The sequence below is a fragment of the Chrysemys picta genome, chromosome 4 (assembly GCF_011386835.1).
Source record: "Chrysemys picta bellii isolate R12L10 chromosome 4, ASM1138683v2, whole genome shotgun sequence".
Classification (NCBI taxonomy): Eukaryota; Metazoa; Chordata; order Testudines; family Emydidae; genus Chrysemys; species Chrysemys picta.
In genome coordinates, this window is record NC_088794.1 from 51,666,227 (window position 1) to 51,683,705 (window position 17,479).

Here is a 17,479-nt window from a genome sequence, read left to right on the forward strand (position 1 = left end):
CAGTTTGCTTTGCAGATTTTTAAAATGAGCTCACACAGTTTAACGGACTAAGAAGAAATAAGCTCAGGATCAGGTTGTGCAATGTATGATTATGTGGAGATAACACCCACTTTTCATGATATATATGGAGAAGGCACACATACCCTTACACATTCCAAACAACTCCTTATTCTAATTCATAGATATTGCTTCAGATGCTTAAGAAAAATTGGAACATGGAAGTATTAATTCCAAGAGAATGCTATCCTTGGTATCAGGCTTATGTCAAAGTCCTAATTTTTGTATGATGACTATTTTACCCTTCCATTATCTCATTTCTGTATACTTATGCACAAACACATGGTGCCACCACTGTATCCGCTTCAGTGTTCTCCCTTCCTTTGCAACCCTTGTCTATTGATTGGTATTATTTGTGCCTTGACTACCATGCCACACAACTGTCTGTCCTCCTGAATCTTACCGCATCCAGGACCAGTCCATCCAGAATACAGCTGCTAAAACAATTTCTCTCTCCAATTACCCAGGCTAAGTTGCTCTCCTTTTCAAAATTCTTTATTAGCTGTGCAGTGCCTTCTGCATCAAATTCAGGTTTGTGGTCTGTGACAGGTGTATAAACTCTATCCTGCCTCAGTCACTAAGGGGTTAAGATACAGAGTAGATACCTCCTCAGCTATGGCTAATTGGGCAAACCATGTACAGCTGGGTTAAGAGCCTGCAGAGCAGGCAGATGGGCTGTTCTAACAGGGGACTCTGTATCAGCTACAAACTGATAGAAAGTGGGTCAAAGGAGCTGGAACTACGAGGGACAAAGCACTGGAATGGGTTGTTCTGTTAAAGGAGCCTGGAAGCAGATGGAGGTAGGAAGTGGCACAGAGAAGCAGCAGCATGTCTGACAAAGCAGACTGTAGCTGCTGAGTTTCTATTGTGGTAGCTGGGAAAATGGTGGGCCTGGATTCTCCCACTGGCCCACCAAGAAAAGGGTTGTAAAAGCCCTGATGAAAGCAGGCAAGGACTCTTGAGCCCAGGGAAGGGCTGGAGACTTTAGGTGCTTTTTGGACTCTTTATTACCCTGGGAGGGGTGGGAACTATAAATGAATCATGACAAGGGGCAAACCATGTCAGGGTCTGAGTGGCTGTTGAAAGGGGGTGCTTGAGCTGATGAAGCTGCCATAAGGGCAGTGCCTGTGGCCAGTGAATGACCCCTCACCCCCTTCTTCCCATCCTTACCTTCAAGGCACTGTGTAAACCTGCTTATGCCTAAATTTTTAATTGCTATTATTCTTTCTTTTTTACATGTAAGGCTGAGAGTCTAACTCAGTGGTGGCCAGCCGGAACCTGAGAAGGAGCCAGAATTTATCAATGTACATTGTGAAAGAGCTACAGTAATATGTCAGCAACCCCTATCCCGGCTCCCAGCAGCTCCTATCCACCGGTAGCTCCACCAATCAGTGCCTCCCGCTCCCTCCCCGGACCTCCAGATCAGCTGTTTCATGGCATGCAGGAGGCTCTGGTGGGGATAAGGGAAGAGCGAGGGAAAGGGGTGGGAAGGGGTGGAGTGGGGGCAGGGCCTGTGGCAAAGTCAGGGGTTGAGCAGTGAGCACCCCCTGGCACATTGGAAAGTTGGCACCTGTAGCTCCAGCCCCAAAGTCAGTGCCTATACAAGAAGCCGCATATTACTGTCTGAAGAGTCGCATGTGGCTCCGGAGCCACAGGTTGGACACTCCTGGTCTAACTTGTCCTATCCTCCCTTAGTCCCCCTGCTTGTTATCTGTATTGTGTAGATAGGGTGACCAGATAGCAAGTGTAAAAAATCAGGATGGGAGTAATAGATACCTATATAAGAAAAAGCCCCCAAAATCAGGACTGTCCCTATAAAAATGGAGACATCTGGTCACTCTAATTGCATATAGCAGCGTGGAGGGAAGAGTGGGAGGGCACTTGCTCCAAGTGATACTTGGACTACACTCAGGCTATGCCTGAGCCTTAAATAACAATACAAACATGTGAACAAAGGAGAATTCCAGAAGAAAGTGTTTGCAGTCTGTTACCTTCTATTAGTGCCTCGGTGTTATATAAAATCTAGAGATTATAACCAAGCTACACATTCCAAAAATAAAGAACAGAGCTGCAGCATAATCAATGTTACTTTTTGTAACATGCTTTGCTTCACATTCTTCCCCCTGTGCAGCTGCATCTGCTTATGTCACTCGAATCCTGTAATCGCAAGGCTCACAAGCATCAGACCAAGCCATCATTCAGCAAGACTTAATGTCAAGAGTGAGCTGGGTGTGTTTCACATAAATAATTTCTCTCTGTTATCAAATGATCCCAATACATTACCCACAACACTTTATTATGGACATATATTGTCATGTTGCCCAGCTGTCACCTGGGTATAGTAAAACTTAGTTGAATTACAGGAGTGTTCTGAAGATGGTTTTTCTTGCTTGATTGCAAATGTTTTGAGAGCTTCACATAAAATGCTATATGTAAGTGAGGAGTATTGTAAATAAGGGTAGTATTTAAAGGGATTAAATGAATCCTTCTTCCATTGAAGTCAGTGTACAAATTCTTTAATTGGGAGCTGGATTGAGCCCTTCCATAAGAAAAATTCTCAAGGAATAGAAATACATTGTGCTCATGGGCAAATTTAATAATTTTGTATGTGCTAATCAGATCATGTCTCAGAGGTATTTATCCCCAAGTGAGGGCTAATATTTACATAATTGTAATTTATTGCTTAAAGAGTCTCTAAAGGCACAGAAAAATATCAAAGAACTTCATATCCTCAGGTCACTGAATTATCTCTGCTTCACATACCAATCCACGGTGGAAGCATTTTTTGTCACCAATTAGGGGAAAACTGAGCAAACAATATTTAAAATGTTATAGCCAGTGTTAGTGACTTTTAATGCATGCAATTAACATTTTATGACTAGGACTTATTAATGCTATTGCTGGGCACAATATGCAAGTTTTCTGGAGTTTCTGGTTTAATGAACTTGATCTGATTAAAGTAATTGGTTACATGTTTGAGCAGGTTGTTTCTTCTAGTATTTTATTCAAAAAGTTACTCTTATGCTGTGTTGTTTTCCTCAATGTTTTACTTCAATGAATAAGCCAGTGTGCCATAATATCAATAACCAAACCACAGAAGCAGCTAGATTGTTTGTATTCTTAAGCTATTTAACTTGTAGCAAGACATTTTTCTTCATTTTTTTTTAGAAATATTTCTCTTGTGAGTACACACAATGCATCTACTGTAAATTAATCTACCTTGTTCAGTCTGACTCGTACAGTGGTTTAATTTGAATACATATGCTTAGATGTAAGTACAATTATACTTCACATTTATATAGAGTCTGTTATCTAAGAGTCTCAGAATAATTTAAGGCTTAAATGAATTAACTTCTCTATAGCACTGTGGTGAGGTAGAGAACTATTATCTTCACTTGAGGTATGGAAAGACTAAGGGAATTGCCTAAACTCATAAAATGAATCCGTGGAAGAGCCTGAAAGAGAACCCAGGAGTTCTGATTCCCAGTCCCCTGATAGCCATTAGACGAGTTCTCAAATGTTTTTTCCATAGTGTGTGAGCCTCATTTTAATAAAGAGAGTGTCTCATGGACCCACCTCCCCTCCTGTTTTACAATTACATGACATCCTGTGGTAACTACAGGAACTGCTTATCTGAAAAAGTTTTTTATATAGGAAAGTATGTCAGGAATAGTATTTTCAGTTGTCTTATAATGGCATAGCCGGTGGATGTTAGAAAGAAACCCAGCATTATGAGATGACCCAATTCCTGACAATTGCCAGCAAGTGTTCTGCACCCTGCTGCTGACCTACATATCAGGCTGGGACCCTCTGCACTAGGCCATTTTTAATAGAGTTCTTGTTAAACACCTCTCCAAAAAGGCTGACAGTTGACATTTTATTTTTAATTCAAATAGACATTAAAGTATCATTAGACCAATCCTCCTGTGCTTACCTGGTCCTTACTCAAGCAAGTCTCACAGTGACTTTAGTGGCTTTGACAGAGGACAATGTAAACTAAGGGCTGTGGGATTTTGGCCTGTTGTATGTAACACATGAATATTAATAAATCTAGAATTAGGTCCCAGGTCAGGAAAGTACTTAAGCATACATCAAATCTGTCCTTGTTCAGAAAATCACTTAAGCACATGTTTAAATCCTATTGACTCTGAAGTCAATAGGATTTAAACATGTGCTTAAGTGATTTTCTGAACAAGGACAGATTTGATGTATGCTTAAGTACTTTCCTGACCTGGGACATAATTAATTAACATTAGAACACGCTTAAGTGCTTTCCTGAGTGCAAGAGCGGTGTCTTGAATCTGAATCTCAGACATTACTGAAATTGACCAATTGAGTCCCCCAAAGAATTAGCTACCATCTTTGATTTTTCACCTTCATACACTCAACTGCACTTTGAGAAAGTAACAAACTAATTTTTGCAGATGAAATTGCTAATGGAAAAATATTACTGCAGAACAAATACTGCCAAATTTGTGCACCAGAGACCCTGATTATTAAAATTCTGCTCTTCCAGTCAAGGAGCAGAAACACTACTATTGACTGACTGACTTGGGTTTGGTTGGCAATATATCACCAGTTAAAATTTCAAATTCTGAAGAGAAAGCTTTAGAGAAAATGTAAAATAATAGATCACATGTGTCCTCAGATGTATTTCTTTTCTGACAATCTATGAACAGAAAAACTGAAAAAAGAACAACAGGAGTACTTGTGGCACCTTAGAGACTAACAAATTTATTAGAACATAAGCTTTCATGGACTACAGCCCACTTCTTCGGATGCATATAGAATGGAACATATATTGAGGATATATATATATATATATATATATATATATATATATACACACATACAGAGAGCATAAACAGGTGGGAGTTGTCTTACCAACTCTGAGAGGCCAATTAATTAAGAGAAAAAAGTATGCTCACACTTCTTATCAAACTGTCTGTACTGGGCTATCTTGATTATCACTTCAAAGATTTTTTTCTCTTAATTAATTGGCCTCTCAGAGTTGGTAAGACAACTCCCACCTGTTTATGCTCTCCGTATGTGTGTATATATATCTCCTCAATATATGTTCCATTCTATATGCATCCGAAGAAGTGGACTGTAGTCCACAAAAGCTTATGCTCTAATAAATGTGTTAGTCTCTAAGGTGCCACAAGTACTCCTGTTCTTCTTTTTGCGGATACAGACTAACACGGCTGCTACTCTGAAACCTGTCATTATGCTAGAAAAACTGAAGTAAGTATTAATTTCTCAATCAAGTTAAATAAAAATACTGTACATAGAAGATGGCTTTTTCTGAAGTTTGAGTCCAGTGTCTTAAAGTCAACGTCAAAAGTCTTAATGGTTTTAATGGGAATAGATTTAGCTCTATATTATTATTGTCAGTAACAAAGTTCTATGCAAGGAACATCAGTCAGATGCTTTCAAAGAACATTTGTCAGGTGGATTCCTTTAACCAGTATAGTCACTGATGCTACAAAAGTTACTAACACAAAACTGCTGAAAGTGATAAAAGGCTTACCTGAACTAGCTCAGAGCAAGGTGCAGTACATTTTTACTCTGCCTTATGAGCAGCTTGGAAGGGAGATTGTGATTCAGAGAAATTAATCTCTCTATCAGTTACCCTCCCTCGCTGGGAAGGAAGTAAACTTGGTTTACACCCAGCACAGCTACATTGGGCAGTTCTCACCCCAGTTCATGCCTTCCTACGCATCTGCAAAAAGGAGGGGATGTTGCAGCTTTGCAACATTTACTTTCCTCCTGTGATGCTGGCAAAGGGATCATAGGGACGCCTTGTTACCACTTATGCCACTGTGCTATTTGGGCCAGAATTTGGTCCTAACCATTCACAGTGAAATTCTCGTTCTATTGATGTTAATGGGAATCTTGCCACTGCCTTTATTAGGGCCAGAATTGCACCCTCTATTACGTTCATTGCCTTTGAAGAGAAGTCAATAAGCAGAATAGATATGGTGAGGATTTGCTGTATAAAATTAAATATGTGCATAGTAAGATCAAGATCTTTCCTTATAGACTGAGTATATTTCCCCCTTTGTTTCTGTTTATTAATGTAGGCATGTTGTGGAGAATGACTACAGCCCCAAAATGGTCTGGTTGTGTTTTGTTTTGAAGATTTGTATTTGTACTCTCAATGAATTTAATATTGCAGTAATCCTTCCCATGGCTGAAATTTTTACACAGATTTAGTATCTAAAAAATTAACTTCCCGTGACCCATCCTTAGACTACGTCCCAAATATCTACTGAAGCATCTAGCTTTCAAAATTTAATTACTTCTGTAAAATACTGTAACTTCCATTTTTAAAAAAGTGAAAATACTATATGCAAATTTCCTATTAGCATGCATGTCACTGTAATAGTAAATAACCAAATTCATTATGTGCCTGATAACTCCTATTGAAATCAATGGAAAGAGATCCTTTGATTTCAATGCATGGTGGATTTGGGCCTAAAATGTCTCTCGTTACTAATTTTGGCATATATGTTTTACTCCTGGGAGGATTCTGCACCAAGAAATTGTTTTTTTCTTGTTTCAAAATAATGCAATATAATCTCACCAGTTTCAATTGTTTTGGTAATTTATTTAAACTACAATACAGAAAAAAGTCACAATAACTATTCAGGTTTCAGAGTAGCAGCCGTGTTAGTCTGTATCCGCAAAAAGAACAGGAGTACTTATGGCACCTTAGAGACTAACAAATTTATTAGAGCATAAGCATCCGAAGAAGTGGGTTGTAGGCCACGAAAGCTTATGCTCTAATAAATTTGTTAGTCTCTAAGGTGCCACAAGTACTCCTGTTCTTTTTGAATAACTATTCAGCATTTCCTAAACATATGAAAGTTAAGTTACAAACACTTGGTAACTAATACCCTGCATTCCAGTTATAATCCTGGATTTTCGTTTAGATTACCTTTCAGAACACCAAACAGCAAAAATAAAAAAAAGTCATTTTAAATTGCTCAGACTTTCACACATGAAAGTTTTACAGTTTTGCTAATCTTTGTTCTGGACCTGGCTGGGTACTTTGGGAAATGATTGCGTATGATTGTCCTGACATTTTATTGACTACTTGGCAAATGTTTTATTTGCCCTCAAAGTCTTTTTTTTTTTTTTTTAATAGGTAAGTAAAATAAATCCTGAGCTGCAATCTAACCCCATTGTGCCACTTTGGCACAGGAAAAAAGTGAGAAATCACATAGATCTTCCTAGCTCAGGGGTTCTCAAACTTCATTGCACCACAGCCCCCTTCTGACAACAAAGTTCCTATATGACCCCGGGGATGAGGGGACCACAACCCAAGCCCAGGGTGAGAGTGGAGCAATTCTACTTCTGGCCCTGGCAATCCCCTTAAAATTAGGTCACAACCCACTTTGGGATCCCAACCCACAGTCTGAGAACCGCTGTCCTAGCTCAAAAGTTCAAAAGTTTTTTTTCTCTTAATTAATTGGCCTCTCAGAGATGGTAAGACAACTCCCACCTGTTTATGCTCTCTGTATGTGTGTATATATATCTCCTCAATATATGTTCCATTCTATATGCATCCGAAGAAGTGGGCTGTAGTCCACGAAAGCTTATGCTCTAATAAATTTGTTAGTCTCTAAGGTGCCACAAGTCCTCCTGTTCTTCTTTTTGCTGTCCTAGCTGATTTCCTTACTGTCATTTATAAGGCTTTATTTCAGTCTGGTAATGGAGGGGCCTTAAAACTTTTACAGGTGTTATGCTCCTGGGGGAATTGGCTGAGAATGGGAACAGTTAACTAACAATAGGAACATTAACAATGTCATTACTCAGGCAGGCTGCTACATTTCTACCTTAGAGAATGCGATCAATTAACTAGCAGGCAGGTTGGTACATTTCTGCCTCAGGGACAAAGCCTTCCTCCTGCATAATAAAAAGACCTCCTCCTCCAGGAGTCTCTCTCGCTTGTTTGCAGGCACGCACACCCAGCCCCAGGACTGTGTTCAACGTCTCTCCCGCAGGCACGCATGCCCAGCCCCTCTCCCACTGCAGTGATTTGTATCTCTGAGACTGCTCCAGGCACACTGGAACAGATGCGCTACCTGGGCTGCCGGGGAAGAGGTGTGTTTCCCCACCCCTGCAGATTTCTTTTGTATTTTTCTGTATGGGGGGGGGGGCACAAAAATATGCGGGCCATATGAATTCTGCATCACCACAGGAGCGCAGAATTCTGTCAGGAGTAAAGTTTGTTTATAGATCTACTAGACTATACTGCAACTGTTCAAATTCTGCATTAGCAAACAGGAATTATGTTCAACAACTTACAAAGTATCCCAGAACTTACCCAAGTAGTAAGGAGCCAATAATTGTGAGGCATCAAAAACCTGAGAACAGTATCTAGCTTTTATGGCCAAATATTGGGGAAAGAGGGCCCAACTCAGGTAAATAGCCTGAGCACTCAGAAGTAATCGGAATGAGGGGCAGCGTATGATGTGAGGTTTGGGTCCATGGTAGCTAGTGTGTTCCATAGGCAAAGCTGTTGCTATATGGTGCTGAGAGAATAGCAGATGCAGCATATTATGTTTCCCGTTTCCCTCCCCCAGTGCAGAGGTATGAATCAATGGAGCTGTGCTGTTCATTCAGTCACTAGTCACACATGCTAACACTCTCCTGGCCTTCTCACAATCCCGCCACTGGGGCTCAGAGTTTGGCTGTGCGCTGCACACATGAGCTGAAACTCACTCCTGTACAGAGAGCCAGCACAGGGCCTATGTATCACTTAGTTACTGCTAGTTGAAACTTTCTCTTTTTCCCCCCCCCCCCTCAATTTCAAAAGCTTTACCTGGAAACAGAGTTTTTAAAAAATGGAAAAGAAAATTTTAGCCAAGCTTTTGTTCCCACGTTCTGACTATCTCTGTGCTTCAGTGCTAATATGATGATGTGAATGGTGCCTAGATCATGTGCAGGAGGTGAATTTCACCCAGGCAGCCATGGCTGTTCTCTAACTGATCACCCCACACACCATGCAGACATGTCCACTGCATTTTAGCCCTGAAGTTTCCCTACGTATAGGAGAGCAGATGGGATGTGGGTACCTGTGGGGGGATTTTCCCTTCTATTCTCAAGATATATGATTATTTCAGTCTCTCTTTTTTGCTTTTAACATCTATTTTTGCTGGTCCACTATTTGCCACTTATAGCTTTGTCTCCTGACTCTTTCCATTTACCATAAGCTCTACTGAATATGATTTTTTTTTCTAATTAGAACTAAGGCAGTGCAACCCTGTTGGTTTTAGAAACCATGTTACTGTTGTGTTTTTCCCACCTACTGTACTTCCTTGCTTTGTGTCAACACTTTAAGGGTGTTTTTCAGTAAGCCCACTATGTGAGATGTGGCTGCCATGGATACGAGGAACAGAAGCTGGGAAGAAAATTGAATAATTCTGGATTTAAGCAACAGAAATAATAGGTGGATGTCCTATTTAGCTGGAGCATGAACTGTAAGGGTGAAGCTTATGTTGACCAGGCAGACATCGGCAATTAATTTTCTAGGTCCTCCAGCTGTAGTTTTATGTATATGCCATTGAATAACCTGGTTTGTTATTCATGGGAAGTAGAAATGTTTCAAGTAATTATTCTCTTTGACACTAATTTGCTTCAGAAACTATAGAACTGGTAAGTCATTGAGAATAAAGACTTTGAATCAACAGTGGCGCCAGTTAGTTTATGAATAATGTACTTAATTGATGAACTGTGGAACATATAACATTCAGTTTCTAGGAAAGGAACAAGTAAACAGGCAAATGCATTTTTAAGTGGAATAAAAAGATCAGTATTTTGGGCAACATTGTTAAAAGTACAAGTTGTACAATATACCAGTGCTGTGCTAGGTGATGAAGGAGTCAACATAATTAATTGCTGAGTCCATGGCTGAAAACAACAGCAACAGGATTACTGTGGCAATATGCCACATGCCCATAGCAGCATGCCTGATTTCCTTTGCAAACACACACCAATAAGAGAGTAACTAGACTATATCCTAAGGTGATGCGAGGGAAAAGGAAAATATCTGTGAACAATCCATTAGTATAGTACATTCTGTAAGATAAATCAGAGTGAGATAAAAATAATCTGATTTAACTCAATCCATTCTCATAATAGAAGTAATATTCCAAGATCCAAATTCTGCCAACTTTTCTCATTTGGAGTAGTCCTTTGCTCCGAATTGTCCATGGGTTTCAGTGTGGTTCTAAGGTATTACTCAGAATGCATAAAGGTTCTGGCTTTAAATGCTTCCCATGTTCTTCTTTTTTTTTTTTTTTAAATAATGGTAGTTTATGTAGTAAAATAGACTTGACCTTCTCAGGCAATAGGTTCATTAGCACTTAGGCATTTTGTTTTGTATTTGTTCCCGTTAGGCATGCTCTCATTACTATTTATTTTTAATGGCTTATGGCTTGCCTGACAAATTTGTACTGAATGGGTCTGCAGCACTCTGCCAAGCATATCAGTACGACCATGTGAAACTACTCATTTTGGCTTTGCAATTATTTGTAAGCCAAACCCCCCTGAAGTTTCAGTGGAGAATTCACATGAATTTGAACATTTGATCCAAGGAGAAATATAATTATTTCTGCCAGCACACAGAGCTCTTGAAAATTGTTAATTTTCCCAAGAGAGAAATTACACTATTTTTTTTTTTTTTACAAAGAAATTCTGACATTTCACAGCAAAACAGGGTCTTTGCTTGGCAGACTGATGCTTTTCTTTTGTCAAAACTGTCTCTTACTTTTTCAGAAACCAAGGAAAATTCCAGGCAAGACCATAAATGTTCTGTGATTTTTCTCAGTGATGAAAGATTATTTTTTGACATAGCGCTTATGTCTGGGACCAGCTGAAGTTCCTGTCCCATCTTCAGTGAATCTCAAAGAAACTGTCATATCGGTAATTTTCAGTAGCAGTGGTTTTGCTCCATGAAAATTTGGTTGTACTAAATCAGAGGGTCTTCTGCACTGAGGCCCTGATTCAGGAAAGCATCTCTATCCAGGACACTTAAAGTGAAGTACGTGTTTAAGTGTTTTCCTGAATTGAGGCCTCTTTGAGGCAGGGGTCCTGTGGGGGGAAAAATATGTGACCATAGAACCATAAGGTTAGATGGGACCTCAAAGGTTATCTAGTCTAATCCCTAATTCCCTCATAGTGTTTATGTACAAGAGGGCAGAATTAAAGTCAGAGGCCATCAAATCCATCAATTCCTAATTTTTGAGTGCTTGACTTTAAGGTTGAAAAGTTCTTTTTAAACTTGATTAAAAGTTGATTATGATTGTTGATTATTTATGGAATCTCTATCCGTATCTCACACCAATATACGGTGTTCTCATAATGCCATGAGAGATGGATGTTCACAGGAAAACCTCACTGTTAAACAGTAGCATGCTGTTACCCATACAATGCAAACTGAATGTCAGAAAAAAATACCAAGTTCTATTAGACTGTGGAATGCCCTGCCAAGGGATGTGATAGAAGCCTCCCCATTTCTCATTTTATAAATAAATTAGCCAAAGTACTAAATATTGCTGTAGGTAACATTGCAGAAGTGACAGTGAGCTGGACAAGATGGATCTAACACCGCCTCTTTCATTTTTGGCTTCTGCTAGGGGCTTTGCTACTGTTTTGAATAATGTTTTCCTGATCTATGAAGAAAATATTTAGTTTAAATATCTGAAGGAATTCAAACATTGCAGTATTCAGATAAAATCTGTTGCATTATGTAGTTGGTATAAATGGTAATGCTAGTTGGCAATCTAGGTCCACAGAGATTAATGGGCATGTTTTTAATCTTCCTTGCCTTCACTTATATTTGAATTCAGAATCACTTCTAAAGCAAGATTCCCAGAAGCATAAGCAGGGAGAGTTTGGAGGTTCAGATTCTGTGGTCTGGCCAAGAGATTCTGAGGGGAGAGGTCTGCATTCTCTTGATTCTGGGTTCAGTCCCTTAAGTAACTAGATACAATTTAGCTGCATATGGCCTCCCTGGGCCATTTTGTCAGCTGGAGATTGCATGGCATAGAGATGCCCTAATCACTCTCCCTTTCACCCAAGAATGCCCTTTACACTGTGAAGAATGCCCCTATGTGGGGGTGGGAATTCTGAGGATGCAGTTTAAGCTAGCTTTACAGTCCCTCTGTATTGTTTGTTTTACAGTGCTATGTGGCCATAGCAGAGACAAGAATCTGACTCCATAATGGCTTTGGGTCGTTATCCTGTGAAAAAAAAAGGTACAGATTATTTTCAACCGCTGTAACTGCTAAACTGTGCTAGCTAGTGCACTGGGTGAGGGGAACTGGCACAGTAGAATCAAAGCTACCCATTTCCCACCACTCACTTCCCACACATTTGCACAGAAAGTCACTACCCTACTACTACGACAAGTGAGCCTGTACAGGAAAGTAAGGGAGCATCTGACAAATGACAAAATCTTGCCATGTGTGAATAGAAACAGTGTGATTAACATCCAATCTGCCACTTTGAGAAATGTTTTCCTGGTAGATCAAAGTAAATATATCAAAGTCATAGTCTGTTTTTTTTTTTTTTTTTTTTTAAGCATTGTACTCAACAGCGTTAATGTTATTGGGTAAAACCCACAATAGCCTGTATATTGTGTAACTCTGTCCTTTACATGGCAGCCTCATCATTTAGAGCAATGCAAATTGCAATAAACAAGTTATTTTATTGCATGTGTCCTTAGTCTGTGTAAAACTTATTGACCATATTATTTTAATACTATTTCCATACTTCTAAGTTTTATGTAGAGTAAAAGAGTATCCAAGAATACACATGAATTTTTAATGGGAAAGAAGCATACAGGGAAGCTGCTGCAGAAATGGATTAGTATAATTTGCTGGCCTATATAGATATGATTTTGATCATAGTAGTTTTCTTTTCATTTTCTGGCTCACTTTCCTATTTGCAAGAACTGTGCCATCTAAACATCTGTGCTTTAAAATACAAAGCCAGTACTTTGCTAATATGACACTGATAACAAGTGGTCTTTGCCATTGAAATGAAAGCCTCCTGTCAACTAGGATCTTTGGAAATTTAGTATGAAGAGAATTCATTTAATAAACTTGAAACATACTAGCTCACTATGCTGTAGCCATGATATTAAACAGTATGTAGTGAACATTATTTCATTTCCGTACAGTTTAACATACTTCCCAGTTGCTTGTATTCTCTCTCTCCCCCATTGCTCACAGTTCCTCCAGTAGATCTGAAAGATGAATACAGAGAAGTGGCTCACAATTTACTGGTAAAACAAGATGCACAATAATCTTCCAGAGCAGGGGTCAGCAATCTTTCAGAAGTGGTGTGCTGAGTCTTCATTTAGTCACTCTAACTTAAGGTTTCACGTGCCAGTAATACATTTTAACGTTTTTAGAAGGTCTCTTACTATAAGTCTATAATATATAACTAAACTATTGTTGTATGTAAAGTAAATAAGTTTTTTAAAATGTTTAAGAAGCTTCATTTAAAATTAAATTAAAATGCAGAGCCCCCCAGACTGGTGGCCAGGACTCGGGCAGTGTGAGTGCCACTGAAAATCAGCTTGTGTGCCGCCTTTGGTTGCCTACCCCTGTGCTAGAGAACTGAAGAGGGCCAGAGCCACTAACTGTGTTCAGAATGGTGGCTGCAAGAAAACGGCCAAAGAATACTTAGTATCATGTAACAGTCAAGCTCATTATGCATTTCCATGTGTATTGTTAAATGACCAGGTAGAGAAGCTGCAGCTGGGTTTTCTGCAAGAACCTTGGATGTATGTGTGTGTGTGTGGTAAGTATGACACAATGAAATTGCTGAGAAGATGGAGCAGCAAATAGTTTATTTTAAACAAATAGGGCCTGATCCTCAGCTGGTGTGAGATTCAATGGAGCTATGCCAGTTTACAATAGTTGAGGGCTGACACTGTTATGTAAAACTCTTTGATATGCAGACTAAATCAGCTGATGCACTGGTGGGCAAATTTACCCAGAAGTGTGCTTTCCACAATTAGCACATTTTCTTGGTTTGCATATAAATACTTTCGTGTTCTATCAAGTGTGACATTGAAATAACTCTGAATTTTCTTATGCAAAAATCATGTTGCATAAAGCTGAAATTAGAGAAGGAATGAATGTGTGATGGGTTGGATCCCTTGGGAAGCCACCTGATGTGCTGAGATATCACTGAGTCTGCCTGTTCTGCCAGCATGGACCCTGTCTTGCTGAGCCAGGCTCTGAAAACCTCCTCCTTTTTATATATATAATAATCACACACACACACCCCTTCAGATCAGCTCTGGGAAGACTCAGTTTAAGGGATTTGCTCCAGCACTCAGATGTCCACCTCCCTTGCAGTGCAGACCTAAAGATATATTATGAAATTTGCCCCCTCCCTCAATGTGGAGAGGGGTGTGCACACTTCTTGCCCTCCCCCCCAGTTAGAAATTACAGAAACTGGGTTTAATAATAAATAAAACAGATTTTATTGACTATAAAAGGCAGATTTTAAGTGGTAAAAGGGGTAACAAACAGAACAAAGCAGATTACTAAGCAAATGAAATCAAACATGCAAACTAAGCTAGTTTCACTAAAAAAATTGGTTACAAATAGTATTTTTCACCCTAGATATTGTTGCAGGCAGTTTGCAAAGCTTCTGTGGTGCAGTGTTTCAGTTATATTCTTTTTCAGACTGGACCCCTGTCTCAATCTGGACTCCCCCCTTGCCTTCCCATTTTCAGTCTTTCATCTTGGGCAGACAGGCCATTGGGAGGAGGAGTCCTGTGTGCCTTCCTCTTCCTCCCCACCCTTAAATAGGATTTACATAAGGCAGGAATCCTTTGTTTCCCAAACTCGACCCCTTTTCCAGTACAGTGGAAAGTTACAAGAAGTCCCAGGTAATGTTTTAGTATCATGTGACAAGACCACCTGACTCTGTAGGATCCCAGCATCCATGAGTCAGTGGCAGTATGGAGCGTCCACAGGAAGGCCAAGCTCTTCACAGTCTATTGTCCTCGCTGATGCGCCATTGCCCTGTCTGGCTTTTCCATTGTTGTACCTGAAGTGTTAGCAGTCACCCAAAGTAGCATAGTTGAAATACAGATACATAGTTAATATTCCTAACTTCAGTTACAGAAATGATACAGGCATACAAATTGGATAATTGCATTCAGTAAATCATAACCTTTCCAATGATATCTCACATGAACCATCTTGCATAAAGTATGTCTGTCATATTCATATAAGTATATTTCTATAAAGAATATGGAATGTCACAGAATGAAGCATAGGAGGGAAGTGATGTGTGTCAGTGGGCGTTATTGTGGTCAGACCCCATGCTGAGAGCTTAGCACAAGAACCTATATAGCATAAAACAAGTAACTATATAGCAGGCAATAGAAAAGTGTGGAAGAGATCCTTAGCTGCTGTAAATCAGCATAACTCCAATGAAGTCAAGTCAAGCAAGTGATGCTGATTTGTGCTAGTGGAGGATCCGGCCCTATGAACATATCTTATTTTCTTGCTTGTTTTGGTAGGCAAAGGTCAGCAAAGACACAGTGGGGGTCAGCGAGCTTAGTGCTGCAATTTGTTGTAGTGTTTCCCATTACCACCTGTGCTTAGGTCACAATGACAGATGGTTTATATTTACTTTGCTGAACATGCACTCTGCTTCTTAATGTACAAGAAGGGATCCGATAAAGTCATCTGCTCATCCTGTCCCCTCCCAGTTCAGATTCCCTCGATTCTGATGATCTTTGTGTTTTGTGCAGCGTCCTAATAATCTCTTGAGCAATCACTTGTGGTGTTTTGGATGCAGAGGATTGTAACCGACAGTGAGCAAAAAACAGTTGGAGGCGAGGGCTTCACAGGAATGACACTTAGCATTTGAAGAGTCCCTTTAGCAGTTGTACCAGTGGGGAAACTGAGGCACAGAGAAGTTAGATTTGCATAGTGGCATAGCAGCAAATAGAATCTGTCTCCTGAAACCCAGTTTCTGGCACTAAATGATAGACCATACTGTCTCCTAAATGCAACAAGCGGCCTGTCTTCCATTTCGTTCAAATGCCTTTAATAGTTGTTTAAAGTAAGAAATAAAGTATGCATGATACATTAGCGAATTATGAGTTAGGCTAGTTTTTTAAGGCTTTCATAGGTCTTTGATGGGATCTCTGTACTGCAATTAAATATCTGCGGCTGGCTTGTGTCAACTGACATGGGCTCCAGGGCTGTTTAATTGCGGTTTAGACATTCGTACCTGGGCTCTGGGACCCCACCAGTGGGAAGGTTCCGAGAGCCCGAACATCTGCACTGCCCTTAAACAGTGTCCTAGCCTGAGCCCTGCGAGCCTGTCTCAGGTGACATGGGCTAGCTGCAGGTTTTTAATTGTAGTTTAGACATACCCTGTGTTAAATGAATATATTCCAAATAAATATCCCACTCTAACTGCAGTGAGAGAAGACCCTTTTCCACATACTAAACACCAAAACAGAGAAAATACTACAGAAGTCTCTTTGCAAAGAAAGGAGAACTCTGGATATAGTAGAGTGGCCACAAGCATAAAACAGCTTCAGTAAAACCTTTTAATACAATACAGTTAATTGCCGATGTTTATTCTGATGAGGAAACATTTTATGTACTGATGACAGGCTAGGTTAGTAACTTTGGATTCATTACAAATGTCTAAGCTCCTTTGTCATCATGCAGCAATATTTTTTTTTCTACAGAAGGATTTTGCTTCTAGAAAACCTTAAGCAAATTGTGCAACTTATGAATGTGAGGTGTACAGGTAGGACAATGAGACAGAAGCAGTTGAGCAGATGGTCCTTAATCCATTTTTACTATGTAGGCCATGATGCCTCCAGGGCTCACAATGCCCATGACTCTGCCTCGTACTGCTGCTCCAAAAAGAATGTCATGTGTTTCCCAATATGGCTGCTGCTAAAGCACAAGGGCCTGGAAGCTTGGCTTGGCTATGTCAACCCCACTGACCAGTCTAATCAGCAACCACAGGCCTATCCAGAGGGGCATGTTAACTAGTCATGTAACTGTCCCTGCCTTCCACTGGAAGGAGTACTAGGTTCATGTCCTGTCCTGCTCTTGGTATGGGGAAGAGGCTACCTCCATACTCTCTTCTCCCTCAGCCAACCTGTATAAGATTTTTACCACCAACATGTATATCAAGATTTGAAATGTGAAAATACCTAAAAGAGAAACACAAAGCTGCTATAGTTGCCTTTAAAACTGTCAGTTGTATTCACTATGAAATCCTAGAGCGAAGTATGGTTCCATCACATTGGGTGATGCAGATAGGAAATTACCTTTCAGTGTAACTTCTGCTGCTGTTCTCTGCCCTGAGACCGTGGCTTCAGGAAGTGCTGCATAAACAGAATGCCACCCTG

The 17,479-nt window shown here is 40.0% G+C and overlaps 1 long non-coding RNA gene across 1 annotated transcript in view; it reads left to right on the plus strand.

Annotated features, from left to right (window-relative positions):
* The first annotated feature begins 695 nt into the window (after positions 1-695).
* LOC135983023 (uncharacterized) overlaps positions 696-17,479 on the plus strand; it is a 46,542-nt gene continuing 29,758 nt past the window's right edge. The window contains exons 1-2 of the long non-coding RNA XR_010600520.1: positions 696-857; positions 12,250-12,323. This is a non-coding gene — a long non-coding RNA (uncharacterized LOC135983023). The remainder of the gene's footprint in view (positions 858-12,249; positions 12,324-17,479) is intronic.